This window comes from Dermochelys coriacea, chromosome 12, assembly GCF_009764565.3.
Source record: "Dermochelys coriacea isolate rDerCor1 chromosome 12, rDerCor1.pri.v4, whole genome shotgun sequence".
NCBI lineage: Eukaryota > Metazoa > Chordata > Testudines > Dermochelyidae > Dermochelys > Dermochelys coriacea.
In genome coordinates this window covers 17,587,470-17,605,617 of record NC_050079.1, presented here as the reverse complement: position 1 = coordinate 17,605,617, position 18,148 = coordinate 17,587,470, and the positions used below count along the sequence as shown (strand labels likewise).

General features: G+C 40.1%; 1 long non-coding RNA gene across 1 annotated transcript in view; it reads right to left on the bottom strand.

The window, feature by feature from the left end:
* Nucleotides 1-6,370: 6,370 nt before the first annotated feature.
* Nucleotides 6,371-18,148, bottom strand: part of LOC122456286 — a 49,560-nt gene continuing 37,782 nt past the window's right edge. The window contains exon 5 of the long non-coding RNA XR_006275107.1: nucleotides 6,371-6,477. This is a non-coding gene — a long non-coding RNA (uncharacterized LOC122456286). The remainder of the gene's footprint in view (nucleotides 6,478-18,148) is intronic.

Below are 18,148 nucleotides of genomic sequence, written 5' to 3'. Positions count from 1 at the left end.
AAAGCACTTTAGTTTTTAGAACTTAATTTGTGCTGGAGACGTTTGTTTTTATTACCTTTTGAGTCAGTGTTTTTATATGGCTAACGTATCACAAGATGGTACTATATCAGAGCAACACTAGGACACTGGGACATCCATCCTGATTAGATTGTTTGGGCATTCAGAGCTGGGATTCATAGAATATCAGGGTTGGAAGGGACCCCAGAAGGTCATCTAGTCCAACGATTGTACAAGCAAGCAGCTTGGTGAGTTTCTTCAAGCTCTTCTAAAGCTAACTGAATTATTCCAAAATTGACCCTCCTCATTTATCAATCGGGCAGTGAAAAGATGGCTCATCTTTTCACTGGTCCAAGTTTACTAAGATGTAGACAATTGAGCCTCCGTGCAAAGAGTTGGCCAGGAATCAGTGGACCATTGAGCTTTTTCAGATGCTGTCTAAGGAGACAGCAATGGCAGGGAGTGAGGGGGAAGGGACTTTGTGAGGCATGGAGCACCCACAGGTTAAGACGTTCAAATCAAATCTGTGAAGCTGTGGGTCAGAGTGGTGATAAAATCTGAAGGTCTGGGATGCAGAAGGGCCTGGTTGCACTTTTGCTATGCTGTAATATTTGTTTGTTTTCCTACTAAAGAGACCTAGAGTTGAATGGGGGTAAAGATCAGAAAAGGACTCAGCCCCAAGTGTGCTAAAGCTATCAGTTGCCATCAGTTTCCATTAATGACAAAATTGTGAAGTGTCTTGTAATAATTGCTTCTAACAATTATTTAGTTACTGTGAGTTCATAGGAGGAAAATTAATATTAAGTGAGTGATCATGAAAAATTGCTTGAGCAGTAGAAGAAAATCCCGGTGCCATAGAGCTTGATTCTTATTTACACTAAGGCCCAGTTACACTAAGAAAACCCGACTCCAGCAGGGTAAAGGAGCCTTAAGGTAAGAATTAGGCCCCTGTATACTGCAAAAGTAAATGTAAATAAGAACTGGGGCCTTGGAATCAAACCTGAAGTCATTCCTATGAAGAATCAGTCCTGGAGTCAGGCCCGGCCAGCCATGGCAGGATGGAGGATCAGGCTTTCAGAATATTCATTTGCTAAAAACTGAACTGGGTGACAGTTTACGTTCTTCAAAATGCCCAACAATCAACATCCATGTCTCAACCTGCCAACATATGTATCCAGTTTCTTATTTGCATGGAGCTTCATGTAATTACTAAAGCCCATCAACTGTATTTTTGAAACATGAGTATACCGATATTTGTGCTGCCTATGAAGATTGTGCAGCATTATTTTGGAGTCATGATCCTATTAGCCAAAGAGCACAAGTGCAACTCCTGGTCCACTCTGCACTTCCAGCCCAATGCAAACACCAGCCTCATTTTACACACATGCGTAGTTCTATTTGAGTTGAATGGGACTATAGGGAGTAAAGTGTGTAGATTTTGTTAGAACAATGATTGACGTGAAACATCTACAGCTATAGTTTTCCTATTGACTGCAGGTATTCTTGCTGGAGAATGCAAAAATTTTACCTTCTTTTAAAATGTTTTCAGTATAGAATAGAACATTTCTTGGATCCACTTGATAACCAAAGTGGATAACCAACTTTGGTCCATTGGAGAAATCATCTAGCCTGCCTAGGAATTAAGCCATTTAAACAGAAGTTGTTTCTTTCTCTGCTTCTCAGTATACTTTTGGTCTTGTAGAATGAATTGAGTGGGCATGAAGAGGTAAATACTGAGTCTGCTCTGCCCCCAAAAATGTATTGAGGAAATGTTGCAATAACCATGTAAAACCAGTAAATATTGGTGTTGGTAAAACTGTCAATCTGTCAAATGAGTTAACTGCCATCTATTGTACATGAAAAAACTTGAATTTTTCCTTTGTGGCAATAAGATGTGTTTATTTGACAAACTGTCAAATATTCATCTTCCTAAATTCTGGCACTTCAGATTTGTATCTGGTTTATATTAATTATTCTTAATCATCTTCCACCAGAAGCTAGAAAGAATCATTTCACTTTTCTAACTTTTCCATTTGTTTGTTTGTTTGAAAATTACTTTTTAAATATCATCTTTCTCAATAGCCCATGTTGCCATATTCTGACTTTTGCGTCATTATTTTGTTTGCTTCCTTTGCATCTTTGCTTAGATTTAGCCAGGTTTAGCCAGGTCACAGACTATTCAGAGCTGTATAGGTTAAAAAACAATACCTTGAATTCCATGTGAAACATATTGGTAGCCAGTGAAAATTACGGAGAATGCATATGATGTTGTTAAAAATTTCCTTTTGATTATCTGACGGGGGAGGGGGTTAGAAAATTTGAATATAGACAAAACTAAGTGACACATTGTTATTACAACCTTCCTTATATATAAGATAAACACATAGCCAGGAGCAACTCTTCAAAATGAGCAAAATAATTCTTGCACTGAAAAAAACTTCATTACCAGCATAGAAAGACTAAAACACTAAACTTAATAAAAGGACACTTCAAGGTGATATAGTACATAGATGAAATACGGACATTTGATCAGATGTTGGCATGGCACATTTCAACTAATAATATGGATTTTGTAATCAGCAGATGGTTTGAAGGACACAGTCCAGATTATATAAAAGCAGCAAAGCTCTCTTTCACATTTCAAACATAGAAGGCTAAAAGGGCACCAAGAAGGTCACCAATGGCTGTCATTCAAGTGACAAACTTGAGACTTGCAGATGGCAAAGTTTCAATGGGTGTCCTAAAAATATCAAGGAAGTCTACTAAGGGAATGAAAATTGTAAGGAGAGCAGATAAATTAAGGATTCCTTATGCCATCGGAGGTTCAAGAATCAACAGTGATTCTGCATCAGGTAGATCAAAAGTGTTTTCTCCACCTGAACAGTGAAGTGAGCTCGCTTTAATCTATTTAATACAAAGAGTTTAAAGCATTTTAAAATGTTTTATTTAACTCTAAAGAAAATTGATAGCAATGAGCCAGCTGGCAAATATCCATTTGTTGGCACTATCAATGTGCTACGCACCTTACTTTAAGCAATACACTGTGACCCATAGCTGCTGGAACTAGAAGTGCTAGTGGTGCTGCTGCCTGCCCTGGCCTGAAGTTTTAATAACAAGCCAAATACAAGGTTTCCGCCTTCAGCACCCCCATGATAAAAACTGTTCCAACACCACTGATGTAAACCATTTCTTTCCCAGCAGCACCATCTCAGCAATGATTTCAAAACATCTGCAAATCAGCAATTTTGTTGCTACAATGTCATGTTGGAAGTGCTTGTTGCAGTAGTTCTTATTTTTAGAGAGAGTTTAGGACCATGGAAATTTTACTGGAAAGTATAAATTTACCCAGGATCTGACAGGGGGTGAGGTTTGTACAGTATACGAACAGGTCAGCCAGGAAGACGGTGTCACCATGGAGAACAATGGCTGAAAGTAAGAATGGAAGATTTTATTTAAAAAGTAATTGCCAAGTTTGGGGAAATGTAATGGGATAAATTTAGCTTAAATGTGGCCACAGTGTCACGCCCACCCTCCACCCTCTGAACCCCACAGAAGCCATTTCCACAGGGGCTAGAATCTGTACAGGGGGAAGCAGTGGCCAAGGGCAGTCCATGGTAAAGGGTTGTTCTTCTTAACCTCTGAGGATAGGCCAAGAAGCAATGGGCTTAAATTGAAGGAAGCGAGGTTTAGGTTGGACATTAGGAAATAGTTCCTAACAGTCAGGGTGGTTAAGGACTGGAATAAATTGCCTAGGAGGTTGTGGATTCTCCATCTCTGGAGATTTTTAATAGCAGGTTAGACAAACACCTGTGTGGAATGGTATAGCTAATACTTAGTCCTGCCAGAAGTGTAGGAGCTGGACTAGATGACCTCTCAAGGTCCTTTCCAGTTCTATGATTCTATGGTAGATCAGATTAAATGGAGCTGCATTGCCAAGGAGCTGGGGGCGGGGCACCAGAGGCCAGAGCAAGACTAACAATCTGATGCCTCTGCACTAGTGTCCCCTGACCTCCAGCTGCTCATGGGAGTGTGCCCTGTAACCTTTTACTTAGGGATGTATGCGGAGGTGTAAACCTTATTTCACCCTCAGGGGATAATATTGAGGAACTTGGGCAAGACTCCACTGGCCATTTCCTCCAATAGATTTCCGTTCCATGGGCTTGTCATTGGGAGTGATAATCTGGGGCTTTAATGATTATGGAAAATGGTAGACCTACTTCAGGGAATTGAAGGACCAGTCCCAGTTTCCACACTCCTTTCTGAAGGCATCCCACTAAGATCCTCCATGCTGCATACATCTACATTTCTGGCCAACATACCCTTTTCAAACAAAAGAGCATCTGACATCCCTTATTGAGCTAAGCTACTTGCTATTGGCACATGCCAAAAAAGGGAACTAGGTTTAAAAGGGGTAAATTGTGATAAAATAATGTTTCTTATGCACAAAGTATGTTTTGTTTTTCTTCCATGGAAATTGCACAACATAATCAATGTAAATTTAGTCTTTTCTTTCCAAGCTCAGTGTTTGAGAATGTGAGGCATACATTGATTTGTTCAAATGAAGTATAACTACTTCCAGCACCTAACTTTAACTGGGGCGGGGGAGGAAAGCTGGAGGCCAGGAGGGGCGGGGAGACGCATGACAAAAATATGCAATCAGCTGAGGCTTTTCCCATACGGTTAAAGAAATTGTTTTTGAATAATTCCCCGTTATTACAAAACAGAGCAAAATATTTAATGAAATGTATAAAGCAAGCCATGTGCTACAGCATGCCAGGTAATTACACTGCTTTTATTACACTGAATTTTGGTTTGTTTTTGGGAGATAAATATTGTCTTGATAATAGAATCAATTATCATCTTAAACTAAAGTAAGTAAAAATTCTTGGGCAGGAAGGATGGGAGCCCATTATGAATGAAGCATTCTAATTCCCTCCCCTGCTGCCAACACAAAGAGAAACAAACAAGTGTTTGTCCATTGTTTGAACCACCCCTTTTTAAGGCTGTTTTCATGCATCAAGCATGCCAGCATGATAGATGTGGATTCACCTTGCTGTATTATGCAACCTACTGATTAATCCCTGTGTATGCACAGATGTTGCTGAGTATTGTGTGAAGTGTTAGGAGTGTGTAGAGATCTCCACAGTTCCCTAGTAATCAATACAGTATCATTCTTGTATCTATATTTGCTATCCATCCTCACTACACTATGGACCTCTTTGCCTGTGAACTGCTGTTTGCACACGGTATGCAGCTAATGCACCCCTCTTGCTGCATACAAGATTTGTCAGAAGCAAAAACTGGCAGGCATAAAAAAAATCAGAATGGAATCTATAAGATGAGGAAACAGCTGATTCCGAAACCTTGTAAAGATCCAGTACACTTTGATGCTGATGTCCATTCAAAGTACCTGAACTGTTCAGTGCTCCTGTTAGATGACGGGCTATATAAATCTCACTGTTATTCTTCATCAGTTAAAATATGTATGGTCAGTAGTTAATATTGGGTATTTAATATAACATATTCATAATAGTTATTAATGGCACTCATTGTAGTATGATGCATTAGGTGTGAAATCCTCAACCTATTCAAGTCAATGGCAAAACTCCCATTAACTTTCGTTAGGCCAGGATTTCACCCATGACATTTAGCCTATAGTTAACTATGATGTGTGAAATGTTTTAGCTATATATACCTAATGTGCAGAATGTTACACTTCTGGTGGCTTAGATATTTTACTATGCATATTTCATTTTCTATAAATACACTCTGCCTACATAAGCCTTTCTGAAGGTTAAACTAGCTCCTTTCCCATTCTTTTTTAGAACAAGTAATCTCCATTATTATAATTATCAGTACTTGTACATATAAAAAAACCTCTTTCAAACCGCTTATGTTATAGTATTTTAAGCCTCCTGTATGGTATTGAATTTGCATATTTGACTGGCGCATTAGATGCATGCAGTGGAAAATACAGTAGGAAGACAGATAGATAGAGAGAACATGAAAAAATGGGGGTTGCCATACCATACCATTGGCAACGCCCATTTTTTCATGTTCTCTGTATCTATCTATCTATCTATCTACCTATCTATCTTCCTACTGTATTTTCCACTGCATGCATCTAATGAAGTGGGCTTTAGCCCACGAAAGCTTATGCTCAAATAAATTTGTTAGTCTCTAAGGTGCCACAAGTACTCCTCATTCTTTCAGTAAATAAAGCATTCACTTTCACTTTCACTTTGAAAGATTGGAGGAATTTTCAAGAAAGAAAAATTCAGACATTTGAAATACAAGATTTTTTTTTACAAAGTAATTAAGTAAGACTGCAAAGTAATTGTACAAGGAAAAGGCTGACACAAAAGACTAGATGGATGTGGCCAGCCACCTTAGGTCCTTTATCCTTTTTCTACTTTTGTTTCTCTTCTTCTATGGCAAGGCTACATGGAGGGAGGTGTGGTCTTTCAGAATTAGCAGAATCTGGAGGAGTACAAAAACCAAGCTAGAATCAAAAAGAAAAGGAGTACTTGTGGCACCTTAGAGACTAACAAATTTATTTGAGCATAAGCTTTCGTGAGCTACAGCTCACTTCATCGGATGAAGTGAGCTGTAGCTCACGAAAGCTTATGCTCAAATAAATTTGTTAGTCTCTAAGGTGCCACAAGTACTCCTTTTCTTTTTGCGAATACAGACTAACACGGCTGCTACTCTGAAACCAAGCTAGAATCAGTCCATTTCCCGTATTCCTTGCCCTCTTCCATTAGCCATCACAACATAAGGCACAGCACAGCAATAGTACAATATGTTCGTTAGCAAAGCTATATCACAGGGTGTTCATGTCAGGCACAACCTAAGTCCTTGAGCTCAGGGACAGCAGAGTCACCACAGAACAAGTACTGCTTCTGTCTCTAGCCACTCCAATGGAGATGGTATGGGGCAGAGCTGTGGCTCATCTGTTCCTATATCAGCCAGGTTGTGGGGTCCGAACTGCACCCACCCACCCCCCGGGGCTCCATGACTTGCTGCACTTGCTCCACCGTAAATCTCTACACCACCCCTAATGTGGAGCTATGACGATAGGCCAGTGTCGAGCCCTGTAGGGCAGTTGATCTAACAGTTTAATTGACAGGCATACAGAAACATTCTGTGGTTAAATAGTGTGTTCACCCATGCAGGGTCTCATTTTCAAAGGTGTTTCAACCAGTTTTATAACTTTGTGACTATATTTTTTGCATGTAGAATATGTTGCTGGTGAAAACTGTAGAATGTGGCCATGCAAATGGGAGTTGCACACCCAATCAGCTTAACTGGTGGGTGTCTACTTGCTTTATGTACCAGGGCTTGTGCATGCAAATTCTACTGGGGGGGGGTCATAAACAGAGATGCCCTGTCTGAAAAATTGGCTCTTTATTTATCACTTAGTTATCCACTTAAGTGAACTTCACTGCTGACTTCATGACTCCATTTCACCAAAAACAGTCAAGTAATCTATCATTTCACAGTACACAAATTGCTAATATCCAGAGAAAGATTGAACAGGGCAAATACCCATTGCTAAAGCACTTATTTCTTTCTACTATCAGAAAACTAGCATATGCTCATCCCCTTTTAAAAATCCTATTGCTTGTGCATTTGGACACCCTTACATGAATCAGGGTAGCATTGTTTAAAAATGTTGAAAACCAAAAAATCTGTGGGACAGTTTTTCTTATCTAAGTGCTGTTCATTTGATCCTATGCTGTTCCCTCAGTTGCTCACTCAGAATTCCACATCTAAAGTCAAAGAAGGTTTTCTCTCCACTTTCAACATTCACTAAAGATTTTTACTCCTCAGGATATGCTAGTTCAGTCAATGAGGCTAAATCTTTGAGTGCCAAAATCATATTCCAATACAGCTTGTCTGAAATGAGTTTGAGCTTGGTTTAGATCCTATAGGCAGCAGCTCCCATTTCTATTGCCAAATAGATAGCTATGGCTCAAGAAATGGCACAATGATGAAATCTGGATGCTAAAATTTTCCTCCAGATTTAAATTCAGTGGGCCTGGTTCTCCCCTTTCACTGGTTTTACACCAGTGTAACCCTCTTGACTTCAGTGGAGCTACTCTAGATTAACTTTGGTATAAATGAGTGCAGAATCTAACCCATTGAAGTGGAGTGTGATTATTGACAAAAGAGCAGAGAAAGCTTGCACTGTAATTCTCTGGATAGTACTTGGCCCTGAACAATTTAGGAAATTTCATTTTCCATGATTGGAGCCCTTATAGCAATCCCATAGCAATAGTGATCACTTAACAATTCTGGCCCAAATTTTGCTCTATTGTGCCAGCATAACTAAGAGCAGAATATGGCCTGCTGACTTCAGTGAAATTGTTCCAGGATTAAACAGGTGTAAGGGCCAAACTACCCCTCAATTACAATTTTCTCAGGGACTCAGTGATAACACACTTGTCACCATGATTTTATTTTGTAAGCCCTTAACTATGTGCCAGAAGTATCCTAAAATCTTGGCTATACCCAAGAGGTTACAATAGTTAAAATATGACCAGGCCCATCTACAAACTGAAATTGGAAGTACTTTCTAACTGGGTTACAGATAATGGAGCTGTAACTGGGGCCTTAGACACAGATGTAATATACAGCTGCTAACTGAGAGCAAATATTTGGCCTCAAACCTCCAATCTTTAAAAGACAGATGTGCACATTATAAACATACCTGACTTATTAAATGGCTGACTTTCCTGGAAATGAATTCCAGAATTAATTCACAAGCCACTGTAAACCATTTATCTTCTTTGCACAGTCCTAGTGTCCTCCTTCCAAAAAATCTAAATGACTTCATTAGTCCGAAGACCAACCTAATGTTTCCACACTAGAAGAACGTGCACAACATTATGCATGTTATTGTGCTAATTGCTGGGCAAAATCCTGACCTTAGCTTAAGAAAATCACATGGATGAGAGCAAAGCAGAACCAGCTGTGTGTTATACACTATAACAGTGATACTCAGACTGAGGCTCAGGAGCCACAAGTGGCTCTGTAATGTGTCTCCTGCAGCTTTTTCATATTAGAACATTGTATGATTAAATGATTAACCAGTCTAAGTTATTAACCAATCAGGATGATTTTACAGTGTTATTAACCAATTGCAGACTACTTAGTCATTTTGCTGTGTATATATATATATATATATATATATTAAAAAATGAAACAATGAATTCACACTATGTAGCTCTTTAGGTAATGTTGATTGATAATTTGGCTCCTGAACCACTGAGGTCTGAATATTACTGCACTATACTAGGGCCCTACCAACTTCACAGTCCATTTGTCAATTTCACAGTCATAGGATCTAAAAATCATAAATTTCATGATTTCAGATATTTAAATCTCAAATTTTATTGAGATAACCTAAATAGGTTATAACCATCAATTTTAATATTTCAGTCATGCAAATCATCCCACTGGGTTTCAGTAATACCAACTAGATTGCATCTATGCTCATAAATGAGCAATTTCAATTCCTCTTGTCTGTTACACAGGATCCTAGCATTGGTGTATAGGCACTAAAAGAATTACTTTTCATTCCTTGATTAACTTTGTTTTCAACATCTCGATTTTGTTGCTAAATGATTGCTCATGTCTTCCCTCTTTTTACTCTCCCCCTTTGTTATTAGTTTATTGTCCTCCTGACTACTCTAGCCAGCCTGGCCCTGAGGAAATTGGTTCCTCTTCTACTGAGAGGGTGGTCATCCCCACTCCTCATGGAAGATGAACCAGTGTTCCACAAAACCAAAACCCTCCACCACTTTCCTAGCCAGCAGTGCACTTCCAGAATCTTCTGTCTTCCTTCTCTCCCAGGACATAAAGGATGTCCAAGAAGACCGCTTGGATAGTCGTCTTCTTCAGCATACTTCTGAGTTCCCTAAAGTAACCTACTACCTGTGAGATATCCCCCAATGTAGTGTCATTAGTGCTGATATGAACAATCACCTATAGGTCCTTGCGCCTTGGCTTCAGAAGCCTATCCAGTCTCAGAGTGATGTCCTGTGTTTTAGCTCTGGGAAAACAGCGCACCAATTTATTGCCTGTCACATGCACAATGTTCTTTTGATTCTCCTGAGTTCTGAATTTCCAACAAGAGTGGTCTATCTTCCTTTGATAGTTTGAGATCTCTTTGTGGGCAAGGTTGATTTTCTTACAAATTGGGATGAGCTGCCATCCAGAGGTGTGTTCCATACATGTCTCCATTCCCTCTGACAAGCTGGATCTTGAAGGTGTCTTCCGCAGCTTACTCGCTGAGGACCTGGTATTGATTGGAAACTTCTAGTTGTGTGGAATACATCTTGGTCCTCTTCTCTCTGATGGCCACAGCCTGCTCATCCTTCTCTGTCATCAGCCATGTAGAATGCTGCTGTGACCTCTTGTGTCTGGTGGTTACAAACTGCCAGGCCTCTTCTCTGGCTCCTCTCTCAACTCCTTGGTGGCAAGCTCCTTTCTTGCTTGAACCTGGGGTACTGATGTTTCCCAAACCTGGCTATCTAGGAACTACTCAGCTTCTCTGATTCTCTGTAGCATCTATCCTTGCCCTTCCAATCCAAGAATCTTTTCTTCCAACACAGTCACCAACTTGCACTTTATACACAGAAAGTCCCATCAGGCAGGAAAGAAAATGTGGCACATCTGTTGCAGTTCATCACCACTATTTCATCACTGGCCACTATGAAATCTCATGTAGAGCTTAACCTTGGAGGAAAGCCTTTCAGAGGTTTCTCAGGGATACCCAAGGTTGTGAGGCATTTTGCTAGCACCTACCCTTAGCATGAGGAACCTTTGTCTGTGCCTGCCATGTATCAGCTCCCCAACTCCACTGGCCACAGGCAACACAAGCACTCCCATCTAGGCCTTGGAGGCCCCGCGGTCACTCTACAGGTAAGCAATAGGCATACTCCAGACCTCAAGCCCTCTGAGTGTCTCTCTGGAATGTCCAACCCCTGGAGTGTCCACTGGACACTCAAAATATTCACCAATCTGCTGCTTTCAAAGAAGCAGTGCAACCAGCATACCAGTTTCACCTTAGATCACCACTCAATTCACAGTACTTATATTTGATTATAGTGAAATCTAGCATAAGTTTATTTAACAAAGCATACAGATTCAAATAGTTGCAAGTAGACATATTGGAAAAATGATTACATATAAAATAAAATCATAACACACATTCTAGTGTCTAGATATAATTAACAAGATGCTCTCATGTCTAATGAAGTATTGCTCATCCAAAATCTCTGTAGCACATTACAGGCAAGCTGCCGGTGATCCTTCTTTCATGACACATGCTCGTGGTCAGTTTGCCTCCTAGATGAAGGATTCAGTGTGTCTCTTTCCACTCCATACCAAACCTTTGTTTTTATTCATAAACAGGACACACCCCAGCTGTTTGTTTCTTCTGTAGATTCTCTCATCTCTCAATTTGCACCTGGCTCAGTATGCAGATAGGCATAAGTGTGAGGGTTACAATACACAGTACATAAATGGCCAGACAGGAAGATAAATGTCAGTTACCTCCTGCCTGAAAGGAACATCTTTGAGGTACATCACCTCCTGGTGAGCCGCCATAACTCCAAGACCTTCAGACTATTATTTTCAGTATAGATACATAACTCCTTAAATATTATCTATACTACATTTTGCAATGATTATGACAACCAGCAGGCTACCAGCTCTTAGTAGAAACCTCACATGCCACCCTTTAGTGAATTATTATGCAAATATCTGACCCATGGGATCCCTGTAAAACCTTATGCACCCCTGGGCCCTTTGGGCCCAAGTGGTCCCTGGGTCACAGCCTCTCACACTCCCTTTCTCAACTCCCTCCAAAACTCTCCTATTAGCTGCCTCTGTTCACAGCTCTGGAGTTTGCCTAGCAAGTAACTTTTTAATACCAAGTTTCCCCGCTTAGCTCAGCTCTGCCCCTCATCACCAGGGACTGATTAACCAATCAGAGTATGTCTACACAGCATTTTGAAGTGAGTAGGAGCAAACCTCCCAGCCCAGGTCAACAGACTCATGCCAGTGGAGCTTGCATTAGTGCTCTAAAAATAGTTCTACAGACGACACTTTGAAGTTGCAGCTCAGCTCTGAAGCCTGCCCACTCCTGCCCTCCTTAGGCATCAGGGCCTGTGCTCCAGCCCAAGCCACAACTTCAAAGCACTAGCTCTACAGCTATTTTTAGAGTGCTAGTGTGAGCCCCACTAATCCAAGTCCATTGACCTGGGCTCAAAGACTCACTCCTGCTTGTTCCAAAATGCTGCATAGAGCCTCCGAGACTTCAAACAGCAGGGCTCATCAAAGCTTCAAGGGTGGCACCCACAAACCTACCTGTCTCAGATTCAGACTCTAAGTAGAATTGTTATTTCCTGGATCTCCAGTCAAATATCAGAGGGAAATCCACAGTTTCAATAGTGAGAAGTTTTGCCCTAGTACTCTCTGCACTTGCTGTGCTGAGCTTTCTGTTTTTATCTAAAATTGTTGTAGGTGTTTATAGAATTTCCACAGTTTATTTTATCAAACTCTCAGCACTCTCTCTAGAATACAAAAGAAAAGGAAAATAAACAGGCTATGTTTTTTCTTCTAACCACTAGTTGGTCTTCCTTTAAGGACCTTAGAAGACATCTTTTCTGTATTGTTTCCTTGCATATGTGGGTAGCTTTACTACTCCATCCCCCTCAGGACCACTTAACAACATCAGCAAAGCAATTAAGTACAGTTTTCAGGAAAATGCCAGAGGCATTACACGTCTGGATGGGAGTCTCAGCCCAATTATTTTCATCTAGTTGCGAACTATGGAAAGTGGACTTTACTTCATTATAACTTCAGTTCCCACTGATTAAAAATCTAGTGTGTTACAGACGGTAAGGAAAAATGAAACAATTAAACTTTCCAGCAATAAAAGTGCTACATATTCTTCAGCATATGGGTTTACTTCTCTCCAGAGAAGTGATTAAAATGAATTGATTGAACTATAATTTGATTGACTGAAGAGCTTCCATCCATTGCACTAAAGCTTAAATTCCATCTTATTGCTCTATTTAACTCGGAATATAAAAAATTTCCGGCAGCCTGGCAAACCCCTTATGTAGTCAACTAACTGAAATTTCTTACAACTCTCAGACTATGGAAGAGGGTCCATTCTCCCTTTGCTATGTGCATGTGACTCACAATGGAATTAAATACATACTGAGGGAGAAGATGCCTAAGAAATTACATGAATCTGACTAATGTTCTTAAAGAAATATTATGGAAGGACTTCTAAATTATTGAGTGTTTTGTGCCCCATTACCCAATCATTTGGAGACTTTATACGCATGATTGTAGAGATGGCTATTCAAAGAGACTTGAGAGGTTTTAAATTGTAAGATTATTTAACTGTTGCAAACCTATATGAGCAGCAACACCATTTACTATTAAGAGCATTCTCATACTGGCAAAAGTGCAAGGATCATGCCCTCATCGTGCATGGCTTTAACTTGTGCAGGTATGTGTTGGAGGTTGCCAAATGAATATACTGTACTTGATACTTTAAAAGTCTCCCCTTTTTCTAAGCTTTGGCTACCCTATATTGGGTGTGCAAGTGTTGTCTAGTCAAGTGGATTGAGCACTGGGCTGGGACTCAGGAGACCTGGGTTTTATTCCTAGCTCTGCCACTGCTAGGGTGTGTGACCTTGTACCAGTCACTTCACCTTTCTGTGTGTCATTTCCCCCCCTCTTTAAAATGGGGATAATGACATTAAAGTGCTTTGATTTCTATGGATGTGAAGTGCTATATAAGAACTAGGTAATCTTATTAAAGAATGAAAATCAGCTGTGAGCCCGAATGTTGCAGACTGAGATGCCAGTGTGGAAGCTCTAGCAAACAGACACAATGTGGCCTTTGTTTCTGTCCTATGGCTAACATGATATTTTGGTGCATAAAATGCCTAGGTTAGATTTTTCCCTCTGAACATTTAAATTAAATCACCACGCATACAATTCCTGTTGTATATTACAGATGGCACACTCTGACTTCCCCATCCCCACTTCCCATCTGGAACTAAAATACAGTATTGGAAAGGAAAATTGTGCTGCCATAAAGTTGCATCATCATCAAATTTTAGAGCAAAGTCTCAGCAAAAACAAGTGAAGTTGGTAATTTAATCTCTCCGTTTACTCAGTCTCATGTGAAGACAAGGGATGTGTAGCATCTTGTTTAAATATTTAATCCTCCTCCATTAATAGCCAGATCCAAATCCTAATGAAGTCCATAGGAGTCTGAACATCGATGAGAACAGGATTGGAGCTAGCCATTTAGAACATATAAAGGAGACAGTGTGGCTCATTGGATGGAAGTGGGGCTGGGTATCAGGACTCTTGAGCTCTTATGTGAGTTTTGTCATTGAGTTGCATTGTGATCTGGGCCACCATTGTAAAACCAGTAGAGAATCAGGCCACACCTCTAACTTAAAGCACCGTAGTATTTGGCCCAGGTGTGGTTCCAATGCCAGGATTTTACAGGGATTTTGTTCACTGTTGATAGTTAAGGCTGCAAATTTGTCACAGAGGTCACAGATTCTGTGACTTTCCGTTACCTCCGTGACTTCTGCTGAAGCCAGTGTGCCTGGCTCAGGGGAAGTTCAGGCAGCCCCTGCTCTAGGCACACGGGCCACTGCTGGGGCAGTCTTGGGCCACTGCCCGGGCAGTCTTGGGCCACTGCCCCTCCCCCGCAGCAGCAGAGTTTGGGTGTGGGAGGGGGCAGGATGTTGGGGCATAGGATGGGGTAAGGCGGGCTCTGGGCAGCACTTACGTGGGGGGGGCTCCCTGGAAGCGAAGACATCCCCCTCTCTTGGCTGCTAGGCAGAGGCGTGGCCAGGCAGCTCTGCATGCTGTCTGCATTGGCTGGGAACCTCGGCCCATGGAAGCTGCGGGGGTGGTGCCTGAAGATGCCTAGATGTGATTGGTAGTTTCTTTTATTTTCTGTTTCACTTTCATGACCCTCAACAAAAAAAGAAAGCACAGAATGAAGATGTGTAACAATAGAAATGTTTTAAAAGGTAGACAAGGGCAAATGATCAGCAGCGATCAGTTTGGTAGAGTGCCTCTGTGGGATGCTTGACACAGAATTCTAGTCTTGCTCATTGCAGACAAACCAAATAAAAGTCTAAGAATGTAAGTGCTTTATCACTTGAAGCAGAAAGCCTGAATTTCCTTACAATGAACAACAAAGATTTACAGAACTGAAATTTTCTATAATAAAGATGCTCAGCTTTTCAGAAGGTGAGAGATAACTCAGGTCTTACCATACAAGTATAAATATTAAGTCCTGAAATTGTACCTAACTTCTCAAGGACAAAAAGTATTAAACAGGCAGAATTTCAGTCTAAATGTGAATGAGATGATGGTGTAGGGAGGAGGGGTTTAGTATATAGTATCACTGGTATAGTGATCCAGGAGTTCACATTTGTTATGGGCTTGGTGAAATCTAATTATAAACACATCATCAGTTTAGAGTATCTGCCCTGTTTTCTGACAGTCTGCCCTGAGGTAGGCACTCATAGTCGTAAGCCACTCCAGACAGCATGAACTGGATTTAAATGAGGATAGTGGTATAATAGGCATTGTGGAAACTTGGTGAAATGAGGATAATCAATGGGACACAGTAATGGGCAGGGTACAAAATATATGGGAATGACAGAGTAGGTTGCACTGGTGGGGAATTCACACTACATGTTAAAAAAAAACCCGGAGTCAAATAAGCTGAAAATCTTAAATGAATCACATTGCAGCATAGAATCTCTATGGATAGAAATTCCATGCTTGAACAATAAGAGTATAGGAGTATAGGAATATATTACTGACCACCTGACCAGGATGGTGACGTGATTGTGAAATGCTTAGGGAGGTCAGAAGCTTCAAAATCAGAAAACACAATAATAATGGGTGATTTCAACTACCCTCATATTGACTGGGTAAATGTCACCTCATGGTGTGATGCAGAGATAACATTTCTAGACACCATAAAATGACTGCTTCTTGGAGCAGCTAGTTGTGGAATTCACAAGGGGAGAGGCAGTTCTTGGTTTATCCTAGGTGGAGCACAGGATCTTGTCCAAAAAGTAACTTTATCTGAACCAATCAGTAATAATGATCACAATGTAATTAAATTTAACATCCTTGTAGAGGGAAAAATACCAAAAATAAATAAATAAATAAATAAAAACCCCACAGTAACATTTAACTTAAAAAAGCTAAATATACCAGAATAAGAATGCTAGTTAGATGGAAATTAAAAAGAGCAGTCTCAAGGATAAAATGCCTGCAAGCAACGTGAAGACTACTTAAAAACACTAAAATAGAGACTCATACTAAATGTATACATCAAATCAAAAAAAGACAGCAGGAGGACCAAAGAATGCCACCATGATTAAACTGCAGGGTAATGGAGGCCAATAGAGGTAAAATGTCATCCTTTAAAATTTGGAAGTCAATGAGGAAAATAGGAAGCAGGACAAACTCTGGCAAATAAAATGCACAAGTATAATATGAGAGGCCAAAACAAATAATAATTTGAGAAGCTATTTGCAAAGATGCGAAAATTAACAGTAAAAATGTTTAAGTACATCAGAAGCAGAAAGCCCCCAGACAGTGAGGCCACTAGACAACCAAGGTGTTAAGGCAGCACTCAAGAACAACAAAGGCCATTGCAGAGAAACTAAATGGATTCTTTGCATTGGTCTTCACTGCCGAGGATGTGGGGGAGATACTCAAAAAGAATAGCTCTCATGTGGGTGACAACTCTGAAGTACTGTCTCAAATAGAGGTGTCACTAGAAGAGGTTTTAGAACAAATTGATAAATTAAACAGTAATAAATCACCAGGATCAGATAGTATTCACCCAAGAGTTCTGAAGTAATGCAAATACAAAATTGCAGAACTACTGACTGTGATATGTAACCTAGCACTGAAATCAGCCTCTGTACTAAACCATTGGAAGGTAGCTAATATAACGCCAATTTTTAAAAAGGACTCCAGAGGCTATCCTGGCTTATAGGGTGGTGAGCCTAATTTAAGTAATGGAAAAATTGGTAGAAACTATATTAAAGAACAGAATTATCGGACACATAAACACAATTTATTGGGGACAAGCCAAAATGGCTTCTTTAAAGGGAAACATTGCCTTCTCCAATCTATTAGAATTCTTTGATGGAGTCAACAAGCATGCGAACAAGGGTGATCCAATTGATATAGTGTACTTGGACTTTCAAGAAGTCTTTGACAAGATCCCATACGAAAGCCTCTTGAGAAAACTAAACAGCCATGAGGTAAGAGAGACCTTCTTGTTATGGATCTGTAACTGTTTGAAAGATAAGAAACAAAGGGTAGGAAAAATGGTGAGTTTTCATAATGAAGAGAAGTGAACAACAAACGGAATCCCCCAAATACATGTACTGGGACCTGTGCTGTTTAACATATTCATTAATGACCTGGAAAAGGGAGTGAGGTGATAAAATTTGCAGACAATACATTATTCCTGCTAGTTAAGTCCAAAGCACACTGTAAGGAATTACTGATGGATCTCATAAAACTGGATGACCGGACAACAAAATGGCAGATGAAATTTAATGTTGACAAGTGCAAAATGATCCACACTGGAAAAAAAACCCAACTACACATATACAACGATGAGGTCTAAATTAGCTGTTACCACCCAAGAGAGAGCATGGAGTCCCGGTGGATAGTTCTCTGAAACTTTCACTCAGTGTTCCACAGAAGTCAAAAAGGCTAACAGTATGTTAACTATTAGAAAAGGCATAAAAAATAAGACAGAAAATTTCATAATGCCCCTATATAAATCCATGGTGCACCCACACCTAGAATACTATATCCAGTTCTGGTCACCCCTTCTCAAGAAGAATATAATAGAACTGGAAAAGGTTCACAGATGATCATGAGTATAGAACAGCTTCCATACAAGGAGAGACTATCAAGATTAGGACTGCTCAGTGTAGAAACCTGATAACTAAAGGGAATATGATAAAGGTCTATAAAATCATGAATGGTGTGGAAAAAGATTTACCCTTTCATACAATACAAAAGCCAGGGGTCACTTGGTTCATGA